Source organism: Paroedura picta, chromosome 3, assembly GCF_049243985.1.
Source record: "Paroedura picta isolate Pp20150507F chromosome 3, Ppicta_v3.0, whole genome shotgun sequence".
Lineage (NCBI taxonomy): Eukaryota > Metazoa > Chordata > Lepidosauria > Squamata > Gekkonidae > Paroedura > Paroedura picta.
The window spans coordinates 85,562,322-85,589,543 of record NC_135371.1 but is presented as its reverse complement, the minus strand read 5'-3'; the positions used below and the strand labels follow the sequence as shown (position 1 = coordinate 85,589,543).

General features: G+C 44.4%; 1 long non-coding RNA gene across 1 annotated transcript in view; it reads left to right on the top strand.

The window, feature by feature from the left end:
* The window catches only part of LOC143831200 (uncharacterized), a 38,688-nt gene extending 22,593 nt beyond the window's left edge, over window positions 1–16,095 (top strand). The window contains exons 2-3 of the long non-coding RNA XR_013228766.1: window positions 12,143–12,256; window positions 15,238–16,095. This is a non-coding gene — a long non-coding RNA (uncharacterized LOC143831200). The remainder of the gene's footprint in view (window positions 1–12,142; window positions 12,257–15,237) is intronic.
* Window positions 16,096–27,222: the final 11,127 nt, after the last annotated feature.

Below are 27,222 nucleotides of genomic sequence, written 5' to 3'. Positions count from 1 at the left end.
AGAACTTTTGCCGGTAAGTCTTAGGGGAAATAGCGTATCTGTCCAAAACCGCCTTCTTCAACACCTCATAATCCGCCGACTCTTCCTTGTCTAAATCCTTTAAAGCGGCCTGGGCTTCTCCCGTAAGATAGGGCCCAATTATAAACAATCATTGAGTCCTGGGCCACTGTGCCGCCTCTGCGGTCCGCTCAAAAGCATCTAGGTAGGCTTCTACATCATCATCTGCTCCCAGACGAGCTAAGGATGGCCAAGGGCACCTTACCTAATGGGTTGGCTGAAGGGTTTCCTTCTTCCCCGCCAATGCCACTTCTCCTATCCTCCCACGTTCTCCTCATTTCCTGCATCATGCGTTCCTGGGCAACCGTTTACCTCTTCATGATGTCTTGCCACGCCCTGGTTTGGTGCTCCACCAGCCATTTACCAAACTGGGCGAAATCCATGGGGTTAGCTTCGGGCTTTCTTTCCATCACGGACCCGGTGGACGACGCGTCAGAGCTCTCGTCCTCTGAGCTGCTCGGCGCTCCGGTCAGTGAGATAGTTTTCTTGGTGCGATATCTCTCCGGGGGGGTCCACCCCACTGAGATAGGGAGCGTTGGAAGGGGTTTCGTAGTTGTTCGGGCAGTGCCCGCATTCTCCACCACTGTGGGGCTCTTCCCGGCCCCTCCGCGGGGTTCACCCTTCTCAGCCGTGGCGTCCCCTCTTCTTCCCACCAAGAACCACAAAGTCTGCTGGATTTTCCAAACACCGTCTTTTATTTTCTCCTCCCCGTACACTCACAACGTCCTTTTCCCTCATCCACACCAACCAACCACCCATGTGTATTCCCCACCTTATATCCCCTGCCTTGGACCCCGCCCCCTACATAACCCGTCTTGCCACCGCCGCCCTTCCGTCCCAGTCGCTCTTCGGCGTCCGGAAGTTCCTTTCTACTTTCAGGTAAGCGTTTCTTTCTAGATTCCAGCGCCGGTGACTTCTCGGGCGTGCCCGTCCTCGGGGTGGGTGAGTGGGGAGGTACAGCTGACCACAACTCCCTTTCTCCCCACCCCCTTCCCGGGCTGGCCGGGCACTCAACGCGAGGACCGGTTCTATGTTGGCTGCTATTAGTCCCTTGCTTTTAGCGTCCTCATTCCAGGTTTGAAGTCCGGGCGCATCTCTACAGCCTCCCTCCCCGCGTTCGTATCCATTGGTCCCTAACTCTCCATCCTCGCCCGGACACCAGGGACCACTCAACGCCTTTTACTGAGGCCCGGTGGGGGGGGTAGTTTACTCCTCTACTCTCAACCGCTGCCCTAACACTTTCTGATTGCTATGGTAATGTTTAAACATCCCTTCAAAATAAGATACAGACATGCCACAACAATGAAGTGTGTTATAAAGGGCTGGGGTGGGGGTGAAGTAAAGGGCGGGGGGGAAGGCATCCTTCGGGGCCCACCTCCAATTAGTCCAAGGACCACATGTTGTCCGCGGCCCACAGGTTGGGGATCGCTAGACTAACCAGTTGACGCTGGAAAAAGGCTTATCCAAAAGTAGGCCCAGAACAAGCGAAATCCCCAGACAACAAACCTGTTCCTTTAAGGGCCTACAACTCCATCCAAAACAGGACACATGAGATCCAAGTTCAGACCTTCTGCCCACCAGTAGCATTTCTGTCTTGTATTGTCAGGATTAAGCTTTGGTTTAGAAATTAGAATATATGAAGTAAATGATACACTTTTCTAGAGTTAGAATTTAAAGCTTTCTTTTTGGCATTGAAACTACACAAGCTTCTATATCCACAGAGATGTTCATGTACCAAAATCAACAGAGGATCATCCTGTGCTGCCCTTTAGTGATGCCATGTGCATCCCATATAATTGCATAGGGAAAGGTTCCCCCCTCTGACCCCTTTGTAAGTAAAGCTTCATCGAGGAAGAGAGATCCTTTTAAAAATATAAACTGCTTTCTGTCAATTTGAACTTTAGCTTTGTTAAACCCAAAGAATAGTTAGCAATTATTTTCATTTCTAATCAGTATTTGAACCACTGACCTGGAGTAGGGGGGATAATCTATATTCCTTTAGCAATTTATTTTCCTTTCCATTCCCCCAGGTGTCTTTGTTATTGCTGATGGGATTTTGTTTTCTATGGCAAGTTGCTGAATCTTAGAAAAACAAGATGAATGGCAGCATCTCTGAGCAATTCATACCTTCTGCTTCACCATTCTAAGAAGCACAAGTAGTATATTAAAAAAAATTAATCACAAGGGAAATGAAGGGGACACCGCCTGGGTCCTAAGAGTGCTAACAGACCTCAATGTATTTTATTAACATAGCTGCCCGAATTATAAAAAGATGAGTATGTGTTCTGGAAACAGCCTGGCTTAGGATGCTGGTACATGAAGCTTCGAAGTAGTCATTTGAAGGCTGAGTGTAATGGCTCCTGAACAATTATGTCTGTAGTTACTTTAGAAGGCTGGCATGTGCTGGGAAGCAGTGCAGAGACTGAAGTAGTGACTATAAGAAACGGCAAAAAATTATTTAGAAAATATGTGGGAGACATAGGGGGAGGGGGAGTCTGGGTGGCCATCCATGAGGAAATAGAGCTGGGTGTCATCAGCATTAATGACAACCCAGCCTAAAGCTCCGGACTAGCTGGGCCAGAGGCTGCATAAATATGTTTAAAAGAGTAGGGGACAGCACTGCCCCCTGTGGAACTCCACAAGGGAGCTGGCAGAGGTGCGACAGCTCATTCCCCACTACTAACCTCTGGGTCTGGGTCTGGAGGAAGGAGTATAGGAAGGAGTATAGCCAACAAAGGGCTGTACCCCATATCTCCATTCTGGTGAGGCGATGGGCCACATTAAAGGCAACCGACAGATCTAATATTACAAGAATTGCTGACCTGCCCAGATCTAGCTGGCACTAGAGATCCCCATGGCCAGGATGGAAACCCACCCGACTGGTATGGATCAGGAGCCAAAGTTTCATCCATGAATACCAGGAGCTGGTCTGCAGTGACCCTTTCAACCACCTTGCCCAGAAATGCAAGATGCAAGACTGGAAGGTAGCTGGCTAGATCCAGCAGATCCAGCAGTGGGTTTTTAAGGAGGGGGCAAATCACTGCCCCCTTCAACAGCTCAGGGAACTTCACAGGATATAGGGAGAGACTGATAATATCCCTGAACCCGACCTCCTATCTGCTGGCCCCACCCCCTTTGAGCATCCTTGACTGGCAGGTATCAAGGGAACAAGTGGCTGTCCACGCAGCAACTTGTCCATTTCAGATAAGAAGAACCATCCAAAGTTATCAAATATCACCTCCAAAAGCGGCCAACAGGCCTCCAGTTCTGTCTATATCAACTGTGGTGGGAAGGTCCCAGCGGTATGACAAGACTTTATCCACAAAATAGCTCGCTAATGCCTCACAGCTAAGATCCAATTTACCGGTATTTTGGCGCCCCTCCTTGAGGGTAAGAGATCAAACTACCCTAAACAATTGTGCTGGGTGAGAGCTAGTGGATGTAATTTCCATGGCAACAGTCCTGTTTTGCCTCTTTCACTGCCATCTCATACGCCCTCAAAGGAATGCATTAAGATGTTCTTGATGACTTGTCACGAGTTTTCCGCCATATTTGCTCTAGTCATCTCATTTCCCTGTTCCTCTACCAAAGCTCCCTGGTGTACCAAGGAGCCCTCTTGAGGTGAGGGTGGAGAGGACATCCAGGGGCAATCTTGTCTATGGCTGCCATTAGACAGGACTGCTAGTCCACCAGTACTGTCAACAAGTTACCTGGAGGTATCGTGTCCTGCAGAGCATTCTGGAAACCAAGTGGATCCATAAGTCTCCATGGGTGGGCCAAAATGTGCCCCTTGTCCAAGTAGGAAAGTAGTGGTATCCTTAGTCGGGCTTGCAGGAAATAGTGGCCTGACCATCGGATGGCTGACACTGCTTCCAAATCCAACTCTGCCCCATCACTGAAGAGCAAATCAAGGGTGTGGCTGGCCTGATGGATGGGACCGGTAACAAATTAAGAAAACCCTCATGTCGCCATGGGTGACACCAAGTCCGAGCCATGTCTTAGAGATTGAAGTCCCCCAGGACTATCAGCCTGGGAAAACTGCCATGGCCAGGTGGCCACCGCCTCTAGCAGGCTCGACAGGGCAACTGTTGGGGCATTACGTGGGCAGTACACCAACCAGATGGCCAAGCCCTTGACTGAATCCCAACCAATACCAACACACACCACTCCACCGATCACAGGCACTGAGAGAGCCCTGTAGGAGGAAGCCTCTCCTACCATGATTGCCATCCCCCCTCCACTATGAATCTATGCTGCCCTAGCTGGCCACACCCAGTAGCAGCTGTCTTGGAGAAGCCTGGGCGGCAAGCCCAGCCAGGGGAGAGTCAGAGTTCAGTCCAAGTCACTGGGAGTTAAACAAGTACAGTGCAGAGCAAGGCTAAGAATAGTTGAGTAGTCCCAAGGTCAAAGTCCAGAGAATCCGATAGTCAAACAAAGCCAGTTCACTTTACCAATGCTGGAGCCAAGAGTGAAGCTAGGGGGTCAGTTGCCAGTGATCAATCAGATGTTCCCAGGAGCAGAGCCGGTCCGGGGCGGGGGTAGTAGCATAGATTGCTTCCATGCCTGAACAGTCGCGTTTGTCTTCCTAAATGCAGCCCAGCTAATTAGCTGCACCTGGGGGATGACTCATCTCTCCCTCCCCTGGAGCTAACCCAGCTGGCCCCATCTATTCTGGCAGCATGCCTGCAGCCTCTGGCTTCTTCGGCGTTCTGCCAACCCCACCCTACAGCTTCATCTGAGTCGCTCGGGCAAGCCATCTGAATCTGATTCAGACTCCTGCTGTGTCAGTGTCCACGATCTCTCATGTGCTGGGCCCGGCTGACTGGAGTAGCCCTCCCCAGTGTCCCTGTCAGAATCCCCTGTTTCTTCAGCCTCTTCAGCCAGAGCTGAATCAGCTGCCGGGTCCAGTTGCTCTGGCAACTCCTGGGAGATGGGAGGTGACAGTGGGGGCGTGACAGGATCCGAGATTGATGTAGGACTGAGAACCTGGGCAGGGCTAGTTCTTTCATGGCCACTGTTTCACCTTCCTGTGCCCAGGTCTCAGTCACACAAGCAGGGTCCACCCCTGATTCTGCAAAAAAATGTTGCAGTCAAGGCCAAATATAGTTTATTTGGGGGTAGTGATGGCCACAAACCAGCTCACAAATGAAACAATTTGGCCAGTTTGTCATTCATTAAGTAAAGTTCATGATGGATCAACTGGCATGACCTCTCCATGAACTTTCCAGCTGTTTGTGGTGGTTTGTGAACAGATACATTAGCAGAATGAAGTTTGAATCCAGTAGCACTTTTAAGACCAATCAAGTTTTATTCAAGATGCAAGCTTTAGTATGTGTGCACACATTTTCAGATACATTGAAATGGAAGTTACCAGTCCATATAGGTACAGGGTGAGCAGCAAATTAGCATATAGCATAATAGAGGTATTTAACAGATGCAAGGACCAATCTGGAATAACAAGCATAGTTTATATAGTTACCATTTGTTTGGGTTTAATTCCAGGTAAAATATAGTCAAGGGAATAAATTTATCAAAACTCCTGATGGGCAGATGTACCCCTCTTAACAGTGAAATTCCCAGAGTAATTAACTGAGACCCTGCACTCATGTTCCATCCATCTATCACATCAACTATGAACTGTCACAGGTGGTCATTTAAACAGGCACAGGTTCAGGGCTGTACAGAAGACACACCTGTAGAGAATCTCTGGCTGACTTTGGAGGGGATGGGATTTATGGAGTCAAAGTAATGCCCTCCCCCCATAGGTGCCTCTAGGAAAGTGCTTTCTGGAGAAATAGCAGGCAGACATTTCTCTAGAAAGCACATTCCTGGGGGCACATTCTTGGTGGGAAGGGTAACTCAGACCCTGTAAATACAATTCTCACAAAATTTGGAGGATAGGTAGAAGAGATTCAGCTGTATATTTGGTGTTTCTAGCAGTCAATGAAGAAGAAATGTTGGTTTTTATATATGCCGCTTTTCTATACCCAAAGGAGTCTCAAAGCGGCTTACAATCGCCTTTCCTTTCCTCTCCCCACAACAGACACCCTGTGAGGTAGGTGAGGCTGTGAGAGAGCTCCTGACAGGACTGCCCCATGAGAACAGCACCATGGGTCCCCAGCTGGCTGTATGTGGAGGAGCGGGAATCAAACCCAGCTTGCCAGATTAGAAGCCACCACTCTTAACCACTACACTAAGTTTGTGATTTGTGAACTAGGCATACCACAAAGCATGAACCAAACCACATTTCTCCTGTCCCTAACTGTGTCATATGGACTTCTAGGGAAAAAGATGGTAGAGAAATCTGGTTCCATGAGCTCTTCATACTTGTGATTCATTGACTCAAACTCATGTAAACCAAAATATTAATCTAGTGTATGATTGCATGCCTAATGCAAAAAGAAAAAAAAAGAAAAAAGCTTACTTGAATATACATTGCCTTACAGTCCACAAAACACACATTTAACACTGAGATACTATAGGTATGTTTTGCCAAGCAGAACCTTATTTCCTAATCTTCAGCATTCAGCCCACGATGCTAACAAAGCTGTATGACCTAGTTGCCAAGCCAGATGGAGAAATTCTCTGCCATGCACTAGTATTGTTTCAGGCTAAGCTCCAACATGAGGTATGTGTTTTGTGTGCATTGGCAGTTGGGAGGAGAGAGTGGGATAAATTATTTTTCAGACATTGCTGGAGATTGTTAAGAACTTAGTGAGAGTGCTTTTTCATCATGTTGAATGGTACCAGAATCTGACGGTCTCTTTTCTGCAAGTATTCATCCAGTGAAATTCATTATTTTAAAGTATTTGCAAGTTGAAATGCCACAGAAAAAAGAAAATTAGCAATCAAATTGTTAAACATTATTGTTGTTGTTGTTGTTGTTATTGGATTTATTACCCACTGCTCCCAGATAGCTGGGTCATGGCGAGTTACCACATTAAAAACCCCACAATAAAATATAACCATCCCCAACTAAAAACCATTCTGATGAACAACTAACCCTCCCCCCACCCCTCTCTTTGACAACACCCCCATCCAACACCTTGAGTAAATGCATTCCCCCCCCCCACAGGTCTGCAGCTCCCATGCCAGCTGCTAGGCTGGAAGGGGCTAAGCAAGCAGTAACTCAGGGCCATTCTGCACAACCGCCTATGTAGCCAAAGGTAAGCGCTATTGTAAAGCGCTACAATTAATAGTGGCAGATCTTGATAACTCATACAGCCGTCCCTACGGGAAAAAAGGCTCTCCCACTAGCTCTGTTTTCGTTACCCATAAGTTTCCGGTCTCGCTGGAATCACAACAAAGGAGACAATATTTTTCCGTGCTTCTTCCCGCCCCCCGGCCATCAATCAAACAGAACATGAAATGTTGTGTTTGTGCTCCCAAAAAGCCCCTTTCCCTTTAAAAACTGTTTTTAAAAACCCCAAAACACACCAGTAGCAATGAATATTTGTTCATTTGATGTCTCAGAAGGACCTTTTTCGCTGGCGTGGGAGCTGGCGCTTAATCATTTACACGCTCTTCAGGTAAACCCCCCCCCCATGGGTGCAATTTCTGGCCGAAATTACGGGCAGTGTCGAACAGGGGGCTGTATTGTACTCGGAAACTTCAAAGACAATTGCAGAAGGGAGCTTTGTTTTACTGTTAAGCATTTCTGAATTGCTTGTGGAGGGACTTCAGCCGAAGAATCCTCATTTATTCGTTGCTTTTGCCAGTTTATGAGGGAAAAAATGGTGATCGCGTCTCTGGAAGCTCGGGGGCGAAAGCTAGGGAGGGACATTCTTTCTACTAGTATATTGAGAATGCACATGTCTTTTTCAGATATGTTGTAGGTTGTTCTTAGGAGTGAAGCGTTTTTTTTAAGGGGGAATCAACTTTTGATGATTCTCCAAATAGTGCTATATTGAAGCACTTTTTGCGGGAGTGTTGCAGGAGTGTTGCAGATTGTTTACGATGTCATGCATAATGTTTAAAAAATAGGGTTACACAACAGTTAGACTTCAGCTGCATTAGCGCTGTGCGGAATGGACCTCAGTCTTCCCCTTTTCCACCATGCTGCCCCAGCTTCCTTTGCTCGCAACTTCTTCTTACTAATACTTACTCATGAGTAAATGGAGCTGCCTGCCTACTCATGAGTAAATGGAGTTACAGAAACATTTTAAAACATTTTTAGAATATGTTTTTGCGCTACTATACAATAACCACATTTAAAAAACCCTGTTTCCTGAGGGTCCACAATGCTGCGAAGCCAGGAAGCATTTTTAAAAATCTTTAGGAAGACCCAGTCAAGGGCAGAGTGAAGCCAGGCAAGGATATGGTGGCTATGGCAGCCTGGTGAGCTGGTAGCGAACAGGAGCTGGTAGAAGTGATGCTCAGGGGTAAAGGTGGGGAGGGGGAGGGCAGGGAAAGGGATGGCTGAGTTTTCCCTTCTTGACAGCCCTGCCGCAACTTTCAGCTTCTTGTCCCCCACAGCAGAAAAGGGACTGCAGATTTATCTGATGAACAGAATGGTGACAGCCACAGGACAGCCACAGGACAGCACCAACATCATCAGGAAGTGGGAATGAGCCCCGAGACGAGACAAGCACTGAGCCACCTCAAATTTCTCTTTTGGAAAAGGTCCAAGGGTACCTATGAAGAACATGGTTTTGTGGCCCAATTAGAACTCTAGAACTGGCTTACACAAATTGAATGAAGGGAGAACTGCTTCAAGGGGTGTGGGGTTTTTTGCCCTCAACATTTTTTTCATCACCCAAATGCTGTTTGGCAACAAATCTGACAAAAAAAAAAAGCTTACCATGTAATTCTAAGGGCTGTGATGAAAAGCATGTCATGCACAAGACAAGATTTATTATGCCTAGCACTCTCCATTATAGCTGCTCCACTAACCACAATAAACAAGATATGGAAAGCAATCATGTAGATAATGCTAGGGAGGACAAGAGGGAACTCTGGCAGCTTCTTTAACCATTTTCACATAACTTGATTCTCACAAAACTCTTCATCTATAAGGGAATCTAGACTTGCAGCTCTTCTATCTAACTGAACCACAGGCAATTTGTGAGCATCTGTCATTTGTTCAGTAGTCACTGACAATATCCCTACTTGTTTAAAGTTAGCTTCTATTGCATTGTCAAGGTACATGACCTAGTGTAAAGAGGGAAAGACCTAATGGATAGTGCTTGTTTAAGAAAGAGCCACCAGAGAATGCTGCAAGAATGACAGATCTTCTCTCTTCCCTATCAAAATTGACCTTTGCTGCAGCCCACAGAGGGATGTTTATTTAGTGTGTGTTTTTGTGAACTGATCTCAAACATCTGGTTCCCTTCCATTAAGAGGGCTAAGAGTGCAACAGCCTATAATCAGTGCTCCTGTTGCTGTAGCACAGAGGCCTGTGATGGTGGGGGCATATGAAACACATGTACTCATTACTATTTTATACAATGTGAAACTGTACATTGTGTAGAACATGGTATCCTTGTTAAAGGATAACTCTCTTATCAGAATTTGAAAAGAGAGAAATATAAGCCTTGCTACTTTACTGTTTACCAACCAGGGTATTTTTCCTGCTCTTCCAGGGCTATTTCTGTTCTTTTTTCCTCTCAGCATATGCAGTTTTTATTTGGTTATTATTTTTATCATGCTCTTTCTTCCAGGAACCCTGTTCAGCTCCATTTTTAAAATTCTTTCAGTTACCCACTGAGGTAAATTAGACCCAGAAGAGGTTGCTCCCACATTGGGGTGACTCTCCATAATCTCATTCAACTTGGCATTTGCAGTGGCAGTGGACCTTTTATACAGAGATTTTCTCTACTCTGTCACCTGTCATTCCCCCACCATGAATGGAAGGCTCTTTGTTGGGGTATCATTATAGATTGTATCAAAGCAGGTTTGGGGGAACCTGCAGGGAAGCTGAGGAAAACCTGGTGGGTGATGAATGCACAATCATGTCCACTGCTGTTTGGAGAGAAGTGCAGAGTGTGAACTCCATATGGAAGTGACCACAGTCTCTAGGACTTTTGGTCACCAGCATACTATATAGCAGAGAAGTACTTTGAAGCTAGGTATCATCAGCTGCAGCGGTCCGTAAGCTTCCGCTTGCCGCGGACCGCTGCGGAGTAGTGGGCGGAGAGGGCGGCCCGGGGTCTCACATACGCGCGGCAGCCCCAGCGCAAACGTGCATGCGCGGACTGCCGCGCATGTGCGTTTGCGCCGCCGCCATGCCGGTGGCCACAGCTTCCCCTCCTGGCCCCTCCGGGCCGCGAGTAAATCGGCTGCTAAAGTGGCCGATTAGCTTGCGGCTCGGCAAGCTTCTCTTCCCTCCCCTCCCAAAGTGAGAAGCTTGCCGGGCCGCGAGCTAATTGGCCACTTTGGCGGGCGATTTGCTCGCTGCCTGGCGAGTTTCTCGCTTTGGGGGGGGGAGGGAAGAAGGAGCCGCGGCCCGGCGCCGAGGCCTTTACGGCCCGGCGCCGGGCTACGGCCCGCAGGTTGGGTACCACTGATCAGCTGGACACTCAGATTCTTATGCTGCACAAGCTGCAGCATAATATCTCGTAAGCAGAATTATACTGGTATTTGTGATGTCAAGGAAAGTTGTATGGTTCCATTGCAGTGGGAGAGAAGAAAGTGCTTGAATGAGATCTGCATTAACAGTTTGGTGTGGTGGTTGAGAGTATCTAATCTGGAGAACTGGGTTTGATTCTTCACATGCAGCCAGCTGGGTGATCTTAGACTGCTGAATTTCTTTGCAATTACTTTCCCTGAAAGTCATCAAATCTAGTTTTATTTAAAACTAGTAATAAAGCCTGCTGTAAAAAAAATACAGCGGGTGCTAGCCGTTCCCAACCGCCGTGGCAGCACTGCCTGGGCGGGTGGGAAGGGCTGGCCCCCCCGAACTTCGCCTCCCTTGGGTAAAAGGCTCTCCAGGGCCCAGGGAGGGCCAGGATCGGCTCTGTGAGCCGGCGATCTGGCTCCCAGGGGCCTGGGAAGTCATTCCCCCCCAAGGGAAAAGCCTCCTCAGGGACTGGGGGGGAGGGAAAATGCTCCCGAGGCCCAGGGAGGATGATCGGCGGCTCACTGAGCTGTGGATCGTCATCCCTGGGGCCTGGAGAGCGTTTTTCCTCCCCCCCCCCAAGTGAAAATGGTCCCCTGGCCCCGGGGACGACGATCAGCAGCTCGCTGAGCCACGGATCATCATCCCCAGGGCCTGGGGAGCGTTCCCCCCCCCTAAGCTGTCAAAATGTTGATTGAAAAACCTTTAGGGGAACACTTCAACCTTCCAGGACATTCTATAAGGGACCTGAAAGTAGCTGTTTTATTACAAAGAAACTTCAAGAACAGGCTAGAAAGGGAGATTGCAGAAATGCAAATTATTATAAACATTTAACACTTTGACATACCCTGGACTCAACAAGGACAAAGGTTTTTTTGTCTCACTATGCATGCTAACCTTATGCAACATGTATATCCACATTCCTCACAATTTATTTTAATTGGGATTATGTGACTGTTAGTAATATATAATGTAATTTTGAATTCTACTTTCTGGTCCCGGGACAAGATAGCTGCCAGCTTAGCTTCTACTTGTAAGAAAGTTTCACACTGGTATGGAGACAGATGGGGCCGGCAGTAAATAGTAGGGTGTGAGCTATGGATCACTGGCTTTGACAGTTTTATTTCTGATATGTCTTTGTGAACTACAAAGGGGTTTGATTGGATGGTTTGGCAGGGAGTTATCATGTGGCTGTGTGTGGATGCTGTGACACAGTTTACTAATGTAACAGGATTAACTTTTACATCTATTCCTACTGTTATGATGGTCAGTTCTTAGTCTGACAAAGGGTACTTGCACTTGAAAGCTCACGCCTTGAATAAATCTTTGTTGGTCTTAAAGGTGCTACTGGACTCTGATTTTATTGTACTTAAAGGGACAGTAACTTCATTGCCATAACCAAAACAAAAAACAGTAAAGAAAACTGAAATTGTTCTGTTCAATGATAAAATAAAGGATCAATTTTTTGTCTTGCAAAATTCTATTTTCTAATTGTAGTGACTTTCAATTAGTGCTGTATTTTTGTTACAGTCCAACGATGAGAAAATGAAAATCGTAAGCCTGCTCCTGACAAAAAGACCCTGTACTTTCATGTCAGCCATGGAAGAAAGTTTGGAAACAGAAAAACAAAAATAAAACAGAAAGGTTGGATATATCATTTTTATCTATCTGGATTACCTGGGCACTCATACAGGGAGAAATGCTAATGGATGAAATCTGTGCAGAATTAGGCTCCACCATGGCATTGGATATTCAGGGCCATTCCGCAACCGACAAATATAGTGAAATGCTTACTTTATGAAGATGCCATACTTTTGGCATTTTGCATGATGCCGCCAACCTGCCGGGATCATCCAGCTAACCTCAAGCAACATCTTCCATTTTAAAGTGCTAGCTGGGGAATCACATAAAGTTGATTCCCCAACCTATGTAGTATGAGCTACAGGAGAACTACCAGCAAGCCACATGCTAAGGAAATGTATGGAGGTGAAGTAGTGCCACCTCAAATGTCCCGCCCTCGGACCTGTCTCCCTCTCCCTTCTCCCGGGGTCTTTTTTTTTTTTTAAGTATACTGTCTGGAGCAATGAATAGGCAATCATGCAGCAAAGCAAAAAAAAAAAATGTTCCCCACAGTTTAAACACAAAGCATTCCCCTCTAAAGTTCCCTCCCCCCCCCCCCAGTTTGGTGTAGTGGTTAGGAGTGCGGACTTCTAATCTGGCATGCCAGGTTCGATTCTGCGCTCCCCCACATGCAACCAGCTGGGTGACCTTGGGCTCGCCACGGCACTGATAAAGCTGTTCTGACCAAGCAGTGATATCAGCGCTCTCTCAGCCTCACCTACCTCACAGGGTGTCTGTTGTGGGGAGAGGAATGGGAAGGAGACTGTAAGCCGCTTTGAGCCTCCGTTGGGTAGGGAAAAGCGGCATATAAGAACCAACTCTTCTTCTTCTTCTTCAAATCAGGAACAAGATAATTTTTTTAAAGATTACAGAATCATGATTCCATAAAGGGTAGCATTATAAAAAGCACTATACATCTATGATTAGATGCATAGGCATTCAATGGAGAAGTCTTTTTTAAAAAGTAGCTGGCGCTGTGGGCCCTTTAAAGCATTGGCTGCTTGGCTTGATTGACAGGCAGAAGAGAATCACATGTAAAGTGCATTCCTCTCTTCTGCCATTTCAAGCAGGCATGCAAAGTGTAAGGCACAAGAAGGTGGCAGATGAAAGTGAGAGAGTCAGAAGGGGAGGAATGGCCGAAGGTGCAATTTCACTGGCATAACACTATTTTTTTAAATGGGCAGAATTTGGATTTCATTGCAATTGGAAAAGCATTAAAGATCTGAGCTGTCATGGAACAAAGTTTGAGCCAAGTGGCACCTTTAAGACCAACAAAGTTTTATTCAAAGTATTAGTTTTCATGTGCATGCACACTTCTTAAGGTACATTGAAATGGAAGTTGCCAGTCCATAGGTGAGCAGCAAATTGACATACAGCATAATAAAGGTGTTTAACAGATGCAAACTGAAATAATAAATGGACACCATTTGTTTCTCTTTAATTCTAGGGGAAAACATAACAAGGAAATAAGTATATCAAAATTGGAGACTGATGGGCAGATATACCCTTCTTAACTGGGGAATGCTGAGAGTAATAAACTGAGACCATCTGTTGTGCTCTATAATATTATTATTATTATTTCTATCCCACCCTTCCATAATGCTCAGGGTGGGTAACAATATTAAAATTTGCGAAAGTTAAGAGTTAACATTTACAATTTTTCCAAGCCCCATTCCCAGAAAGTTGCTGATCTTCCAACTCTCCTGTTCCTCCCAGTGGCGAGGCCAGCATTTCTTGGTGGATATTATTTTGGGCAATGGCCATAAGCTTGGTGGAACAGCTCCATCTTTAAGGCCCTGTGCTGAACTGATTTAGGTCCTGCAGGGGCCTGATCTCTCCCAGGAGTGCATTCCACCAGGCTGGGGCCAATTTCACCACCTTCAGGCTGGGGACCCTGAACAGATATTGATCCAAAGATCTTTGGGGGCTAGAGCATGGAGGCAACCATGGCACTTTACAAATCCTTTTGCAGGGAACATATAGGTGATGAAACAAGAAGTGATAGGTCCAATTATAATAGATTGAATTACCAAACTCTGGGCTGGGAAATTCCTGGAGATTTTGGGGTGGAGCCTGGGAAGGGTGGAATTTGGGAAATGGCAGAACGTCAGTGGGGGGTAATGCCATAAAGCCACTTTCCATAACAGCTGTTTTCTCCAGGGCTGAATCTGCACTTACTTTGTTTATTCCGTTGTGGATCCTGCTAAATCCGATTTGAACCTGGGTCTTCCTTCCCCCCCCCCCATTGAAACAGAAAAGTGTTCTGCATGTGGTTAGGGAAGCTCAGATGGCGAGGGGGGAGCAATGCACAGCAGGAGCCTCTTTATTTCTTTTCTTGAACTGGGGGGGGGGGGGGAGGAGAGGATTGGAGACAGCAGAGGGAGAAAAAATTCAAGAGGCAAATCTCTACCAAGAGAAATTAGGGCTTCTGGAGCTTCTGCTGAGAAAAGTTAGGGCTTCCCTTTTAAGCCTGGAAGCCAGGAACTGACACCCTGGCCAATCAGGGCTTCTCTACCACGGAGTTCCGCAGCAAATTCAAAACAGGCAGAGCTCTGGATGCTTTCTCTTGCTTTCTCAATCTGATTCTTCAAATATTGAGGGTTATATTCACTCTAGGATATTGCAGGATAAAGGTAGGGTCACTCCGGATCAATCATGCTTGTTGCAGAGGGAAAATTTAAATGAGACAAAATCAAAATGGAAATCGCATTCAGTGGAGATGGCAGGGACTAAATAGACCTGGGATTGGATTAAAAGCTCCATGCAGATTCAGTCCAGTAGAATCCATCTCTGTAGTCTGGAGATTAGTTGTAATTCCTGGAGATCTCCAGGTCCCAATTAGAGGCTGGCAAACCTAGGCCATGTGAATAAATGGTCTTGAGGATTTAAATGGTCCTCTGAGAGGATTTAATCACTATCTCTTGCAAAAGGCTAAAGTGTTGCATTATTTAATCAAGTCTCTGGTTTTAATATCAAGATGGATTCTCACATGCCTCTTGTTTCAGCAGCCCAGAAGATCTTGGAGGTGTTCCAGCAGCAAAGCCAGGGAGTGAAGTGTTTGCTGGAAATAACAGTGCTCAGAACACTTCTCAGGAGCTGGTGAGCCTCATTCAGGACCACAGTGCATGCGGAAGAGGCTTCCTTCCTGTTTTTCCAACTTGAAATGACCCCAGAGAACTGCTATATGCCGACTTGGGGAAGCCTACTGTACATGTAATATATTTCCCCAGCATGGTGAATTTGGGGCTCTCAGGGGCCATTTCAGTTAAATGGCAGGGAGGGAGAAGATGTAAGCCCCATCCCCTCATGCAACGTGATCCCAATCTGGTCCATGACATCCTTTAACTAAAGATGCCAGGGACTGAAGAAAATTCTCTTTCCTTGCACTATAGCCCTTTACGTTTTTTTTATTGTTCCTGCTGTCACTTTTCAGTGCACTCAGATGCAATGTCGTAGTTTTTTTTTACCAACTCATAGCCCCCTCCTTCATGTCTGGGAAAAGATGAAGGTTAAGGGCCTCTCAGTGCCATGGCCACCAAGATAGGGAGGTGTATTAGATGGCAGGAGAATTGTGGAGAGGGAACAGGCCATGATGGGCAGGACAGAAGGGAATGTGTACGTGATGGTTTGTTCATTACATTCCTGTCTGTGACTTGGAATCCATCGCCACCTGTTCATTTGCACTGCCTCCAGTTGCCTGCCTGCAGGCACAACAGTACAAATTGTTGTATGGTCATGGGGAATACCAGAAGAACAAAGAAAAATATGAACATTGGTCTCTGAGCATGGAATGTTTTTAGCAGAATTGAAACTAAAGTAAGGTATCCTGGGAAATGTTCAGAAACTTTCCAATCATTATTGGAAAAGGTGCTATGAAAGGAAATGCTAATCTTGCAACTTTCAATAAAATCCAGCCCTGGTGCTAAGAATTTCAAAAAAAAAAAGAAAAGGCAGTTGCATTGATCTACATGGAATTCCTTATGCTTAAACATAAACATGAGAATTGTGTGTACAATTAGAATAACAAGGTAGGAGTGGTATAACCCCCTAGCCCAGTGGTTCTCAACCTTCCTAATGCTGCAACCCTTTAATACAGTTCCTCATGTTGTGGTGACTCCCAACCATAAAATTATGCAAGTGTGTTCTTTCACAGAAATTAAACCAAAACTGACAAGTGGCGTGAAGATCCATTGTTCATGATTGTATAACTTTTTCCCCCTTGGGGTTTCTCAGTTCAGTTCTGCCTCTTGTCCCACCATGCTGATCTAACTCTTTACCGCTGCTCCAGACAGACAAATGCTCTATCTAAATCTACCCCACAAGGCTGTTGTGTAGATGGCACCCCCCTGGCCAAGCTGCTTCCTGTGAAAGGGTTGTTCGACCCCCAAAAGGGTCCCGACCCCCAGGCTGAGAACCACTGACCTAGCCAAACTACTAAAAGAGACAAAGTCCTAGAAAATATATCTGCCTCTTAAAGGTAATCTACTGACATCATTTATAGGGAAACCTTTTCTGTATAGGAAAGAAACCACACAGATCTGCTTTCCTATGAAAGCATATACATTTCACACACAAAGAAAGCATGACTAGCAGCAACTCCCCACAGTATCTGCACACCATGTACAGATAGAAAAGTAAACATTTGCACAAGTACCTCACACTGTACAAGTAACTTAGTTTATTCAAGGTTTCACAGAAATGTGTGTTTTCTATGTAGGAAATGGGAATCCTTTGATGGCTGAACTTGTTAGATCCTTTTTAAAAATAGACGAGCATGTGTCCTTTCTGACATCTTGTGGCAATGAATTCCACGTGTTAATTCTGCGTCTAAATGCTTCCTTGTTTGTGCTGTGCCGATTGCAAAGCAGTTGCATTGCCTCACATCCTATAGAACTGGACAAAGTCAAGAAAGGATATGATCTAACCAAAGTCAGACACATTTTTAACTCTGTGTACATCAATGGAAGTTGTAAACCTGCCTTATATGGGCTGGATTCTGCCTGAAGTCGTTTTTGTTTTTGACATATACTTATTTCTGAGCAGACACACATAGGACTGACCTGTAAGGTTTATGGACGGTTAGGATTTTATTTAATGGACTCCAAATAGTGTGAGGGTAGATCTCTCTCTAAGTAACTACATCTAAGAGACTACAAATCATTAAAATAATTACATAGTAATCTGAAATTAAACCTAGCCACTGCTAACAACTTCGCCCTTAGAGGGAGGGAAACCCCAGTGCAAAGCAAAGTGCATGTTCTTTTTTGGCCTTTTCATCCTTTTGAACTTTCCTCCTGGATACCAAGGCAGTTAATTTTTGTAAGCCTTTTTGTAATACCACTCAATAGATTCATACAGATATTTCTGTGATGTTGATTTTACCTAATGAAACATGTTCATCTCCCAGGGGCATTATGTACTTGAATTTGTCTTCACACAAAGGGCAGGAAAGAGATTCTCCACTCTGTATCAAGTCAACTAGTCAGCATTTAATTAATCAGAGGCCTGCAGAGCAGATTACTGTAGAACAACCAAAATATTCTAGAGACAAAACATTAATTTGTGCCATGAACGCTTCAGTGCATTATCATCATGCCATTAAATGGAGAAACTAGCGGCTATAGAGAAGACTGCTAACAACTGAATGCATGTCACATCTTGTTTCCTTCAGGGCTTTTATTTCAGCAGCACTTTATTTTGCAGAGCAATACCATTTTTAAAGGTGGGGGATGGTAATAAAGTGAGATGATGTGGTTTTAGAACTCACATTTTCTAATGTTTCAGGGCCATGGAAATGAACAGTTATGTCTGGGGGAAAATGTTGCTTTAAAGAGAAATGCTGTAGTAAGGGAAGGTAGAAAGTCTGTCTGCATCCACCTTGACAGGTTATGAGGCCTCATTTATCCTGGGAAATAGCTTTGTGTATGGTATGGGCTTATTTGTTTAACTCTTGCAGGCACCCTAAACAGGCAATGTTAATGGGATTCACTTGGCCTTCTTTCCAAGTTCAGCAGCTGAACTTAGAATGTCAAACTTTAAAAACAAAATTTGGGTCATAGATTTCTTTTGGTCTGTCAGATTCAAGTGGATAGCCATGTTGGGCTGAAGCAGCACAACAAAACAAAATCAGAGTCCAGTGGCACCTTTAAGACCAACAAAGATTGATTCAAGGCGTGAGCTTTCGAGTGCAAGCACTCTTCCTCAGACTATGAACTGTCAATTACTTTAGTGTACAAAGCATTCCACATCTTGCCTCTGTCACTTCTGTCTTCATGACTTCTTAAGGTGACCAGATTGTCCCACTTTTGGAGGGACATCTGGGGGTACCTGGCAAATTGTACTTATGTTGAAATTAAAATATATATATTACAATACCATTTTTGCGTTTTATGAAAATTTTTGTTTGTCCATATAGACAAAATTTTTAATCAAGATCCCCACCCAGTCAATGGTGTCCCACTTTACCAATGTAAAAATCTGGTCACCTTATCCTTGTGTATGTGTGTGTGTTTGATTGACTTGAAAAGAGATGCATTTATTTATTTATAATTTGGCTTTTATACTACCCCTCCCCACAAGCAGGCTTGGGATGGTTTACAGCAATAAAACAACCGCAATGTTAAAAGTAGAATAAGCATGTTAAAATATGGTAAAAACCAATACAATCCCACCTTCTTACCCACCAATAAGGTTATTAACATAACAAATATGCCCCCATAATAACAATAAGCAGGGGAGGGAACATGGAGAAACGAGGGGGGTACCTGAAATTTAGGCTGCCAGGTTTCAACCATAGGCCTGGCAAAGAGGGTTGTGGAACTTTGACAGCTCCGTCGGGGCCTGGATCACAGCTGGCAGCTCATTCCATCAGGCTGGAGCCAATGCCAAGAAAACTCCTTGGTTCTGGTGGAGGCCCAGTGGACATCTTTGGAGGCAGGGATCACCAACAGGTTGGTATTCACTGAGTGTAGTGCTCTCTAGGGAACATATTGGGAGAGGTGGTCCCTCAGATATTTATTGATTAAATGTCTCTGCCACCCTTCCCAAGGGCTCATGGCAATTTACTATACATTCAGTTAAAACATTATAATACAATGAATTAAACAATTTAAATTATTAAAACCAGTTGATGTTAAAATGTTGTTTTTTAAAAGCTTCTGCCCTTCCTCAAGAGGGTAATTAAGTGCTGTGCTGATGTACTCTGTGGTGGTTAGATTCTATTTCTATATTCATATGTGCATAGGGAGGCCAGTTGTTTTGATGTTCTATGGGCCTCAACCATAGACCCAGCAGAACAACTCTGTCTTGCAGGGCCTGCAAAATTGCTCAGAAGAGTGTTCCAGCAGGCTGGTGCTAGGGCAGAGAGAGCCCTGGCTCTAGTTGAGGCCAATGTCACCTCTCTAAAGACAGGGGCAGGAGGGAAGTCTAAAGCCCCTGCTTCCCCTTTTCAGCATTTCGAGCCACATGGAAACAAGAGGTTTTTAAAGGTTAGTCCCCTTGTGAATGTTTGTCTTGTGCCATACATAATTTATTAATTTTGACACTAAGAGAAGTGAAGCTGGCAGTCCTGCTGGTCAAGTCTGGAGCAAGGGTGGATTCACTCCAGGATCTGGTAGGCTACCTCCTGACAACAATTCACGCTAAAGTTAGGGGTGTTTATTTGAAAATAAATAAATTTTTAAAAATCAAAAACAATTACAGTAAGTGCTGCTGGACTCACTGCTGATTGATTTGGACTAGAATTACCTCTAAGCTAGTCCCAAATTAGAACACATTCAAAAAATGTACACAAACCAATTTACTCAATTACACAGGTGCCAATCACCACTAAATCCTTTTAACTGTAGACCAACGACTTACTTTTATGTGTACTTGTGTAACTCAGTGCTAAGCCTGGAAAAAAGAGATTAGAACATACAATGGCCACAATGTCTCCATGGCTTAAATATAAAGGAATGGCAGGAATGAAACTTCTCCATATCTAATATAGTCTCATACCTGCTTAATTACCATTATATTGTATGTCACCTTGATAATCTCAACTTTCTATACCCAAACTATAGGTCTTGGAAGTATATCATTTTTCCAATATTGTGCCGGCATCATTGAACCTATCACTAATACCAAGCCAGCGAAGTGGTTAAGAGAAGCAGATTCTACCCTGGAGAACTAGGCTTGATTTCCACCACCACCCTCCAGCCTACTGGGTGACCTTCAGCCAAACATAGTCCAGAACTCTCAGCCTCACCCACCCACCTGTTGTGGGGAGAGGAAGGAAAAGGCAATTGTAAGCTGCTTTGAGGCTCTTTGAGGAAGAGAAAAATGGGGAGGGGAAATCAACCTTGTTCTTTTTTCTTTTATATTTCCAACAACGTTAGGAAGAGATATTTCCTATTTTTATATTCCTGTAGTGTATAATATACGATACCACCTATACATTATTTATCCATTTTAACAATAGCAAGAAAATTCCACATTATTTAGACTAGTAACAATATGATTAAAGGGTTAGAGTTGACAGTCAGTTCATCTTGAGGGTTTTAAAAAATGTAACTGTCCTGAATTATCTGAATTATTGACCCCTCTTATTTGATTACAACTCATTTGATTTACAACTTAGTACCTTCTATCACTTCTTCTCACCGTGACAGGAAAGGGAGAATTCTGATCCTTCATTGGGTAATATAGAATAATAATAATTTTCACAATAACCCTTTGCAAAGTTACACCAGGCTAAGTTGAAGCCTACTGATTTCAATAGCCTTAGACAGAAGATACTCAATGGAAAACTGAAGGCAGCAGGAAAAGAGGAAGATCAAACGTGAGATGGTATGATTCAACTTGGAAGCCATGGCCCTCCGTATACAAGACTTGGCAAGGCTGTTAATGACAGGGTGTTTAGAAGAAAAACAAATGAATCCATGCAGGCACAATAAACAGTTTAATGAGAGAACTGCCTAATAGGAGAGTGCCAATTTCCAATAGAATGTTCAACAAATTTTCAACAAATGAGTCCCAATGAATTATCATTGTTTTGACATCCTTCATCAGAGCATTATATAATAATTGGCATCAAAACAAAAAAGATAATATTATACCACTTACAAAATATTCCTTATTATTTTTTGTTTGATGCAGATTATATTACACAATGACGAAGTATATCGAAACAAGGATAATTCACCGGGACTTGTTCGTTGAAAACTTGTTGGAAATTGGGTTGGATATTGGCACTTTCCTGTTAGGAGGTTCTCTCATTACACTGTTTATTGTGTACTCCTTTTACACGGTATTTAGAAGGACATTAATTCATAGGGTCATCATAAATTAGAAGCAACTTGATGACATGTAACACATATACGTATTGGAGTAACTGCACAAGATTGCTCTGTCCACTGCATTTTTGTTTAAAAGCGTGTTTTAGCTCTGCTCCCCCTTCAAGGATCGCTGCCTTGTCATGGCAGGGGGGCTTGCGTAGCTCAGTGAATCGATGAGCTATGCCATGCAGGGCCACCCAAATGGACGGGTCATAGCATAGAGCTCAGACAAAAGGTGATCCTCTGAAGAAGGAAATGGCAAACCACTCCAGTATCTTTGCCATGAAAACCCAATGGACAGGTTCAAAAGGCAAAACGATATGAGGCCGGAAGATGAGCCCTTCAGGTCGGAAGGTGTCCAATATGCTACTGGGGATGAGCAGACGGCTAGTACGAGTAACTCCAGAATGAATGAAGCGACAGGGCCAAAGCCGAAAGGACGCTCAGTTGTGGATGGAACTGGAGGTGAAAAGACAGTCCGTTGCTGTAAAGATTTTTATTCCATAGGAACCTGGAACGTCAGATCCATGAATCAAGGCAAGCTGGACGTGGTCAAACAAGAGATGACAAGACTGAACATTGACATTTTAGAAATTTGTTGTTGTTAGGTGCGAAGTCGTGTCCAACCCATCGCGCCCCCACGTACAATGATCCTCCACGCCTTCCTGTCCTCTACCATTCCCCAGAGTCCATTTAAGTTTGCAACGACTGCTTCAGTGACTCCATCCAGCCACCTCATTCTCTGACATCCCCTTCTTCTTTTGCCCTCAATCGCTCCCAGCATTAGGCTCCAGGGAGTCCTTCCTTCTCATGAGGTGGCCAAAGTATTTGAGTTTAATCTTCAGGATCTGGCCTTCTAAGGAGCAATCAGGGCTAATCTCCTCTAGGACTGACCGGTTTGTTCGCCTTGCAGTCCAGGGGTCTCGCAAGAGTCTTCTCCAGCACCAGAGTTCAAAAGCATCAATTCTTGGACGCTCGGCCTTCCTTATGGTCCAACTTTCACAGCCATTCATTGCAACTGGGAATACCATAGCCTTGACTAGAAGCACTTTTGTTGGTAGGGTGATGTCTCTGCTTTTTAGGATGCTGTCTAGATTTGCCACAGCTTTCCTCCCCAGGAGCAAGCGTCTTTTAATTTCTTTGCTGCAGTCCCCATCTGCAGTGATCTTGGAGCCCAGGAAAATAAAATCTGTCACTACCTCCATTTCTTCCCCATCTATTTGCCAGGAATTGAGAGGGCTGGATGCCATGATCTTTGTTTTCTTGATGTTGAGTTTCAAGCCAACTTTTGTACTCTCCTCCTTCACCCGCATCAACAGGCTCTTTTGTCCCTTTTTGCTTTCTACCATTAGAGTGGTATCATCTGCATATCTGAGGTTGTTGATATTTCTCCCAGTAATCTTGATCCCAATTTGTGATTCATCTAACCCTTACTCATGATGTGCTCTGCATACAAGTTAAATAGGCAAGGCGACAGTATACAGCCTTGATGAACTCCTTTCTCACTTTTGATCCAATCAGTGATTCCATGCTCGGTTCTCACTGTTGCTTCTTGACCTGCATATAGGTTTCTCAAGAGACAGATAAGATGCTCTGGTATTACCATCTTTTTTTGTCAAGAGAATACAATGGTCATACCACTCTTTTCCAACAACCCAAGAGACAACTCTACATATGGACATCACCAGATGGTCAACACAGAAATCAGATTGACTACGTGAAAATTTTTTTCCTGAAATCTAGCCTATATCATTGTACTTGTAGTTTAAACCCATTACTGCATGTCCTCTCCTCTGCAGCCAACAGAAACAGCATCCTGCCCTCCTCCAAGTGACTCCAAATACTTCAAGAGGGCTATCATGTCCCCTCTCAACCTCCTTTTCTCAAGGTTGAACATTCCCAAGTCCCTAAACCTATCTTCATAGGGCTTGGTCCCTTGGCCCCAGATCATCTTTGTTGGTTGGTCTGACAGGACCTGTTGGAGACAAATCCATGCTGACTTCCTTGGATCACCTAAACTGAAGAAAGTAGGGAAAAGCACTAGGCCACTCAGGTATGAACTAAATCATATCCCCGACGAATATACAGTAGAGGTGATAAATAGACAGAGTGCCTGAAGAACTATGGACGGAGGTTTACAACATTGTACAAGAGGTAGCAACTAAAACCATCCCCCAAAAAAAGAAATGCAAGAAATCAAAATGGCTGTCTGAGGAAGCTTTACAAATAGCTAAGGGGAGAAGGGAAGTGAAAGGCAAGGGAGAAAGAAAAAGATACACCCAATTGAACGCAGAATTCCAGAGAAAAGCTAGAAGAGATAAGAATGCATTATTAAATGAACAGTGCAAACAAATTGAAGAAAATAATAGAATGGGAAGGAGCAGAGACCTTTTAAAGAAAATTGGAGATATAAAGAGAACGTTTCATGCAAAGATGGGTATGATAAAGGACCAAAATGGTAGGGACCTCACAGAAGCAGAAGAGATTTTTTAAAAGGTGGCAAAATTATACAGAAGAACTATCCAAGAGTGAGCTAAACATCCCTGATAACCACGATGGGGTAGTTACTGACCTGGAGCCAGACATCCTGGGATGTGAAGTCAAATGGGCCTTAAGAAGTCTGAGAAACAATAAAGCTAGTGGTGATGACAGCATTCCAGTTGTACTATTCAAAATCTTAAAAGAAGGGCATGCCAAAGAATGTTCAAACTACTGCACCATTGAACTCATTTCTCATGCTAACAAAGTTATGCTCAAAATGCTACAAGCTAGGCTCCAGCAATATGTGGACTGAGAACTCCCAGAAGTACAGGCAGGATTTCGAAGAGGCAGAGGAACTAGAGATCAAATTGTCAACATATGCTGGATCATGGAGAAAGCTAGGGAGTTCCAGAAGAACATTTACTTCTGCTACATGGACTATGTTAAAGCACAACAAATTGTGGCAAGCTCTTAAAGAGATGGGAATATCAGAGCATCTTATTTGTCTCTTGGGAAACCTATATGCAGGTCAAGAAGCAACAGTGAGAACCGGGCATGGAATCACTGATTGGTTCAAAAGTGAGAAAGGAGTTCGTCAAGGCTGTATACTGGCGCGTTGCCTATTTAACTTGTATGCGCAGCACATCATGAGAAAGGCGGTGTTAGATGAGTCACAAATTGGGATCAAGATTGCAGGGAGAAATATTAACAAGAAATGGAGGCAGTGACAGATTTTATTTTCCTGAGGTCCAAGATCACTGCAGATGGGGACTGCAGCAAAGAAATTAAAAGACGCTTGCTCCTGGGGAGGAAAGCTATGGCAAATCTAGACACCATCCTAAAAAGCAGAGACATCACCCTACCAACAAAAGTGCTTCTAGTCAAGGCTATGGTATTCCCAGTTGCAATGTATGGCTGTGAAAGTTGGACCATAAGGAAGGCCGAGCGTCAAAGAATTGATGCTTTTGAACTCTGGTGCTGGAGAAGACTCTTGCGAGTCCCCTGGACTGCAAGGCGAACAAACCAGTCAGTCCTAAAGGAGATTAGCCCTGATTGCTCTTTAGAAGGCCAGATCCTGAAGATTAAACTCAAATACTTTGGCCACCTCATGAGAAGGAAGGACTCCCTGGAGAAGAGCCTAATGCTGGGAGCGATTGAGGGCAAAAGAAGAAGGGGACGACAGAGAATGAGGTGGCTGGATAGAGTCACTGAAGCAGTCGGTGCAACTTAAATGGACTCCGGGGAATGGTAGAGGAGAGGAAGGCCTGGAGGATCATTGTCCATGGGCTCGCGATGGACCGGACACGACTTCGCACCTAACAAGAACAACAAGCTCTGCTAATTGTTTTCTTTTAATTATATGTCAGAGGTATGTTGCTCTGCTTCTGCATCCAAGTACTGAGAAACTGAAGGGAAAAAATAATTAAAATACTAATAAGTTTGTACAACATTAGTTCTAGCTGTAGATTTACATCCAGATTGTATGGAGATCTACTCAGTAGCAAGTGTCATGGACTTAAATGGGATTTCTTCATGGGCTACTGTGGCTGGGATTGCAACTTTACTCTCTGAATAAATTAATATTTAATGCTTTCAGTTCTACTCAAGATACAGCATTTAAAATGAGTGATATTGCATGCCATATATATGTGTATATATATGCAATATGCCTGTCTATATATATATGTGTGTGTGTATACACACAAAAAAAATAAATATTGTAGTAAGGTGTTTATTCCACCCTGTTAGCAAGTTCTTTGCCATTGTCAAATATGATGCTTGGGAGAACCTGAGAATAGGGCTGATGGATTCTTGGATGCCAGCCAGGTGTATGTAGCAAAGAGACATTCAGATTTCTTACTATAGCATCAAAACAGCTTCTATTCATCGAAAAAACCCAGGGGTTATTACAAAGATGGGGTGAGAGCTTGACACAGCTGCTGAAAGGTTTGTTATTCTCCCTTTAGAATCAAAGATGAGATTGTCTAACACCGAAACAGATCTTGGAACACACCTGCTCAATTCAGAGACTGGGGTAGGGGTGGGGGTGGGTGGAGTGGAAAAGACACAGCTGGGAATGCCACTGAAAATATGTGAAAATCACAGCATGTGTTGGGACGGGAGAGTCTTGCTCATTATTCTGTGTTAATACAAGCTATTTGACCCTTCCAATAAGCTTTTACATCTCAGAGAGAAAACCATCTGTCATGTACCAAGTGGTGATGGTTATTTAAATTGAGGATCTCATTCCCTTATTTCACCCTCTATGTTCTTGCATAACAAACTGCTTCAAATATCTACTCAAATATAAACAGTTTGCCAGCATTACGTAGCTCACCACAAGAACAAAGAAAGGGGACTTGTGGACCAGATTTATTTATTTTTTTGGATGCCGAAAAATCATTTGATGATGTTCGTTGGAAATTTTTGCGAATGACCTTAGATTGGTTAGATTGTGGAGTAATGTTTTTGAGTTTAATTCAACATATATACTCTGCCCAAGAAGCCAGAATTTGAATTGATGGAATGTTGACTAAGGATATTATTCAGATTAGAAAAGGTACCAGACAGCGAGTCGACTGAAGATGGCGCCGTAACAGCTGGACTTCTGTCCGGCTCTTAAGCCATGCTGAGGGTCAGGAGCATTCACACCTGGCTGACCTGAGCAGATACGCAAATCTGCTCACTGGTCGCCCCAGGAACCGGGAACGGCATCCTGAGGGTCCTACAGATACGAGGGGAGGTAGGGAGACCGAGCTCTCCGGATCAACAGCAGCGTGTGCTCAAGGTCACGATGGCGCCCTTGTCGTAAATAACTTTCTAAGCTTGAAATGACCGGCTGACCCTACATTCTTCACAGATCATCTTTTACCAGACTGACAGGAGCCGAAGTTTATAACAGTAAGGATTGAAAGCTTTCTGGCTTTTCCTTTTCTTTTCCCACAAGCTCTTCCCCCCCCTCCTCAACCAATTTACAAGTGAATTCCCTCTTTCATCGAGTGAGAGACTCCCAGCTAATTATACCCACTAACCAAATAAAGAGAGAGCTTTAAAGTTTTGTTGGAGAGAGTTCAGTGGGGGAAGCTGACTTGAAACGGAGATCGACAAACTGATAATTTGGGATCGCTTGTGCTCCCGCGAGACCTCACGAGACTTTCTGTTTATAGTTTGTGACTGCCTAGAACTATGGAA